This window comes from Furipterus horrens, unplaced genomic scaffold (assembly GCF_987537825.1).
Source record: "Furipterus horrens unplaced genomic scaffold, mFurHor1.1.pri manual_scaffold_9, whole genome shotgun sequence".
NCBI lineage: Eukaryota > Metazoa > Chordata > Mammalia > Chiroptera > Furipteridae > Furipterus > Furipterus horrens.
This window is the reverse complement of record NW_028327179.1, coordinates 83114449-83120600: the sequence shown is the minus strand read 5'-3', so window position 1 is coordinate 83120600 and position 6152 is coordinate 83114449. Positions and strand designations below refer to the sequence as shown.

At 34.8% G+C, this 6152-nt stretch overlaps 1 non-coding gene and 1 pseudogene across 1 annotated transcript; one reads left to right on the top strand and one right to left on the bottom strand.

Annotated features, from left to right (window-relative positions):
- Window positions 1-565: 565 nt before the first annotated feature.
- LOC150002068 (U1 spliceosomal RNA) lies at window positions 566-729 on the bottom strand. The gene has a single exon (XR_016513240.1). It is a non-coding gene; the product is annotated as a U1 spliceosomal RNA (small nuclear RNA).
- Window positions 730-5128: 4399 nt separating this feature from the next.
- Window positions 5129-5642, top strand: LOC150002067 (large ribosomal subunit protein uL23 pseudogene; annotated as a pseudogene).
- Window positions 5643-6152: the final 510 nt, after the last annotated feature.

The following is a 6152-nucleotide window of genomic DNA, read 5'->3' as shown; positions in this document are numbered from 1 at the left end:
TGTTTCATTGGGTAAGAGGTAGAGGGCTAAATCAGATGACCTTTCAGTATCTTTTCAGATCATGATTTCATGACCTACAAGGTACTTTAAAATATTTCTTTCAAATAGGTTAAACATAGTTTCTGATAGTCTTTATATTTTGCTTTTTGAGAGGTTGCCTAAAACTAAACTATATAAAGATCAGGTCAAATTATAACATTTCACAGTAATGGAATCTGAATTAATACTAGTCTTCTCTGATAAATATCTTCGGTAAGCATACTTGTGAGAGAAAAATGGGGTTGAGTCGCAGTTCTATATCAAGTGACTTTGTGACTGTTTCACAATCTCCCTGAGCTCGATCAGAAGATTCAGACATGTTGTCTCTGAGAGACCTTCCTTCTCTAATTTTTATGGTTATGTGCACAGTTTTAGTTTCCTTGCAACCTATACACTACATATGCCATTAATCCAAAGGAATTTAGCAGTTAAGAGTCTGTTTCTTATTGAATTGAATTGTTACTTCTTCAATTCTAAAAGAGAAATAAAGGGTTTTTTTGTTTTGTTTTTTGCTTTTTCTTTTTTCTTCTGGAGAGCACGAACACAGTTCCTCACTACCACAAATTAGGCAGCCAAGTTTCCCACATTTGGGGAAATCGCAGGGGTCAGCACATTCGAAGTGCAATGGATAAGCCTCACCCTGGGAAAACCACCTTTGTAATCACAGCATCTCGCCTGCCAGGTAAGTATGAGGGAAAAAGTTTTGTATCTTGTTTTCTGTCATTGAGGTAACAGAAAATCTCTTATAATGATTTTTATACTTAATTTAAAAAGTGCTTTTATATGATCTTTTAATTTTATACTTCAAGAAAATAACAGCCCTGGCCAGTGTGGCCCAGTGATTGGAGCATGATCCCACAGACCAAAAGGTCATGGGGTTCAATTCCAGGTCAGTGCACATACCCAGGTTGGGAGTTGGATTCCTGTTCAGGGAGAATAGAGGAGGCAACCCGTTGACATTTCTCTCTCACTTCTGAAAACAATGAAAAAATATCCTCAGGTGAGGATAAAAGAAAATAACATAAAAAAATTGTAGAATACTTTCATTTCAATTGTTTTGCTGTTGATCCAGATATATTTTGTGGCAACAATAGATGAGATGCTAAGGACCTTGCAGGAGACATATTAGCCCAGCTGAATACTCTGAAACATGCATTTCCTGTGAAAATCTTAATGACAAGTAATGTGGTGGAACTTGTCATACTGCTGTAATTCTGAGTTCCTTCCACATTATTGAAGGTAGGTTTAGTCCTTTTGTTGCTAAATTTCATGGGGCATTTACAAACAGACATCAGAAAGCAGAGAAGCAGCAACGTGAATCCTTCCCAGATTCAACTGACTTCTCTGGAGCTCAGACCTTAAGATAATTTTTCTTTTGCTCCATGTTCTAAAGCATGCAAGGGGTGGGAAAAAATTCTGAGAATGATACTGTAAACATTAAGGCTGGGAAAGTCATAAACTCCATGGATATACTGAAAGTCAGGTTACTGTTTTCATTTTGAGGAAAATGAAATAATAGGTAGAGAACATAAATTTATGTTAGGTAAAAATTCAAAGTGTACTCATTGTCTTTTAAATATTCTGCTTTCATGAGTCTCTCAATTGCCACATTTCAGAGATTGGTTCCAATTCACAAAGACTGACTTCTCCATTTCAACTGTTGGTCTGACTAACAGCTGGTCATCTCAGGCAAAAAAAAAAAAAAAATGCAGTTAATGAATATATTTAGATCCAGAATACAATCTTCAAAATGCAAAATAGTATTTTCAGTGATTTTTCTGACCTTTTATCTGACATCCATCATTCCAAGACACTTCAGTACCTTTTGTGAAAATAGTCACAAAATTTTGGTAATTTTGACTTAATAGCAATGTCAGCTGACCAAGAGTAAAACTTCTTTAATTTGGAAGGTTTGAAATGCTTTAGCATTAATATGGGGGGTCTCTCCATGAGAGATACTTACTTTGTTTCTACAATTTCGTTCTTCTGTAATATGCTTGTCCACTTTATAGTAGCTCTGACCCACACCTTGCCAAGGTTTATGTTTAACTAGATCAGTAAAAAAAATATGCCATACTGAAACATGGGCAAAAATAAAAATAAAACATGACTTTGGGGATGAGCAAACACCTTATTGATATTCAGCTACAGCTTCTGAAAATGCTCACAGGATGTTTGGAAATTGCATTTCTAAATGTTATGGGCTTCGGGTCTTTCAACCATGTAATGAATATATATATTTTTTCTCCATTTATTTATTATCAGTAAAAATTGAGTGATGGGCTTTTCCACTGATGCCCCGACTGTGTTTATTTTTTCATTGCTCTGGTCGGCATTGTTATCTGACAATGCAAAACAAGGTACATTCTGGTTGATATACTGAGGCAATACTTCTTTGAAAGAATTTCCATCTGTCACCATCATCTCCACTAAGACGCCGAACAGGAAATGACAGAATGATTGGTTTTATCTACATTTTGGTATATTTTTCTTTGAATGGCAGTCCCAGTGAACACAATTTTCAAGATAAAATACAAAACTATGATGATTTCAAATGGCAGGGTCTAATGGAGGATTATAAATTATTGCCTAAAGTGCCAAAGAGTTTGGACTGGTAGCTTGAAATTGTGTTCTGGAGATTGTTTAGAATGACTGCTTTTCAGAATTTCTTTCTTCATTTAAGAAAATGAACTGTTTCTGGAAAATGGCAGAAGACTGAAAAATAGTAATAATAAAACACTGCCAAAATAGCAAGCTTAAATAAATTTAAGTAAAATAGACTATGTTTTTCTTCACAATAGTAGTACTTGTCAATGGTATTTATGAAAGGAATGCTTCCGTGTTTTCTAATAGGAAAATGATTTTTAAAACCTATTTTTGCTTAACTTTTTCAAATGATACAAATTCAAACATCATTGTATGTATCTAATAAACTAAAATTATGTTTATCATCTGCTCCTAACTGAAGGTTCATTACAATGTCAAATACTTGATATTCACAAAGAAGAGCTGTATGTACATAGTAACAAAGTGGAGATCCAACTACATAAATATGATAAAATCACCGAAGATGACACCCGTTTATCAGGCTTGGGTTGAACTGAGCAGTGGCAAGGGGAGACTGATTGGCCAAAGCGGGTCATAATCACTTTAATATTTAGGTCAAAACTCTTCTTTGGCTGTCACAGCAGAACAATAGCAATATTTTCAAACCTAAAAAGGAACATATTGTTACGTAGAATCGTCTCAACGTTAAAAGGTAATAGGAGGTAACTGACCATTTTTCCTTTTATGTGTGTTTCTAGGTTAAGAAATGAGCCTAAATTGCTGATGGCAGGTCTGTTTCCATAACCTACAAAATCTGACCTAATGAGGTCAGCTACACATGTTAACTTATTCCTTGTTGTTCTATGACAGAGATATTGATGTGATTGGTTTAAGAGTAAAGTATCTCATTTCAATGAAAATATTTTGGCAATTCAAAAACAAACAAACAAGGAAAAAACACACATCAAATCATGGATTCCGCTGATCCCAATCTTCCTGTCCCCTGCCAAAATAAAACATCTTGGAACTACTGATAATGTTAACACTGTCAATATTTACTCTGTTAAAACAGAGGGCTGCCGAATTTTCTAGCCACGTCTAAGCTATGGATACAGTTAATCTTGATGGTCTGGGAAGGGGAAAAAAGTCTTGGATCAAAAGTATTTAAATTAGTGAATTGGATTACTGTGAATTCAATAGATTCTGCCTTACTTTGCTAGGGGAAGGTAAAATATTACACTGTTTTTGGGAACAATAATATGATCCTTCAAGCTGTCAGTGAAGAAGTGGCAGTATAAATTAATTATGAATCCATGATTATAGGAGGTAGTTTTTGTGTTGGGTACCATAACATTAAGATAAAAATTAAATAGCTGAGTAGTTTACAAAACAATTTTAAAGTTGATTGACAGTCACATATATGTCTGCTTTGTGGGTCCGAGATAAGAGGAACATAAAGCTTTCTCTTCTGATTACTGCCTAAATTAAGTATGCCTAGCTCTTTATTTCAAGCTGTATTTTCAGAGTGGGCAATGGAGAGGTAAGGGAAAGATAAAATTTTAGTGAGAAGAATAGATGTGGCAAGAGGACAAACAGAAGCAAGGAGCTTCTCTGAATGATTTCATTTTCTAAGAGAAATTCAAATGTTACATTAAGACCCTAGAAGTAATGTCTATATTTTTTACTCTATTTTTCAGAATACATGTGCAGTTCAAGAATAATAGAGAGGGATATCCTGGCAATTATTTTGATAATTTTGGTGTTTCTTTACTTCTGTGAGAAGCAGCAGTGATTTAAAGTGTGCTGAACCTTATAATAATACACTAAAATTATGGTGATAAAATTAATTTTTATTTTTTATAAAATGATTATTTATACATGTTAAAATGGAAACTCAGACATTAGTTTAGAAATCAAAGTCTTATAGAGTTGCCATATGTGCCAGCACAATTAAATCACTCTAGAAAAGACTCACTTCTGTAAAAAGTAAAACATATGGTTTTCCATAAAAAATGGGTCTCTTGATGAAAAACAGTTCTATGTAGGTAACGTTGTACATTTGAGGGCTTTTAATTTTATCCTTCCTTAAATAACTCTGTGCTTAGACTTGTAAGAAAAGTGGCAAGTTTATTGACTCCCATCCAGCATCAAATACATGGTAACACAGAATGTGGCTAGTGACACATTGTTCCATTCTCTTTAAAAACATGTTGAATGGAGTATTGTGTAGCCAAAGGCTAACTATGAGAGTTGGTGTTACCACCTCTGCCTGTCAAAATCCAAAAGCAACACCTTCTAAAGGCCTTCTTTTGTAAGAAGGGTGTTCTCCTATTAAATCAACTCAATATTGGAATTGAGACTACCTTCTCTGGATCATTTCTGAAGAAGCAAGACTGGTTAGTATTAGTGATCATGTGAGAGATGCAGTTCAAACATTTCTAATGTAGTAAAACCAAGTCATTGAAAAATAAATCAATAAAGCAAAATCTTGAATGTTTAGTATTACTCTGTGCATTAAAAATACAAAAAACTTTTCACAAAGATGGTGCCCAAAGCAAAGAAGAAAGCCCCTGCCCCTCCCAAAGCCAAAACTAAGGCAAAGGCTTTGAAGGCAAAGAAAGCCATACTAAAAGGTGTGCACAGCCACAAAAAAAGAAAGAAGAAGAAGGAGGAGGAGGAGAAGAAGAAGGAGAAGAAGAAGGAGAAGAAGGTCTGCACATCACCCACCTTCTGGAGGCCTAAGACACTGCAGCTCTGAAGGCAGCCTGAATATCTTCACAAGAGCACTTCCAGAGAACCAAGCTTGACCACTATGCTATCATCAAGTTCCCCCTGACTACTGAGCCAGCCATGAAGAAGGTAGAAGTCAACAATATACATGTGGTTATTGTGGATGTCAAGGCCAACAAGCACCAGATCAGAAAGGCCATGAAGAAGCTTTATGACATTGACATGGCCAATGCCTGGTTAGGCCTGATGAAGAGAAGAAAGCATATGTTTGACTGGCTCCCGACTATGATGCTTTGGATGTTGCCAACAAAATTGGGATCATCTAAAATGAGTCCAGCTGGCTAATTCTAAATATAAAAATTTTATTCAAAAAAAGAAAACAAACAAAAAACAAATGAAAACTTCCCATGAGCAAAGATTATCTTGTTTTATTCACTGATAAATTATTAACTTCTAAGACAATAGATACATGTCAGGTGCTCAGGTATTTAATGTTCATTGGATGAGTAAATGATGACTAAATACTTACAAAATATTGGAATATGTGATAATAAAACATGCTACAATGGTTTAAACAATTTGTATAAATTATCTCCTTTACTATAACTACTGTATTTGGTATTTAATAATATTACTCTTATTTAGCAATACATATGAGAAAATGGAAGCTCAGACAATTAAGTAATTCACTTTTCCATCTATTAAATATTGGTGTCAAGATTAGAACTCAAGGGGGGAACAATGGGGGGAAATTGGACAACTGTAATAGAAAAACAATTTAAAGAAATGATAGAACTCAGTCCATCTGACTTCAAGGCCCATGCCCATGCAGTACT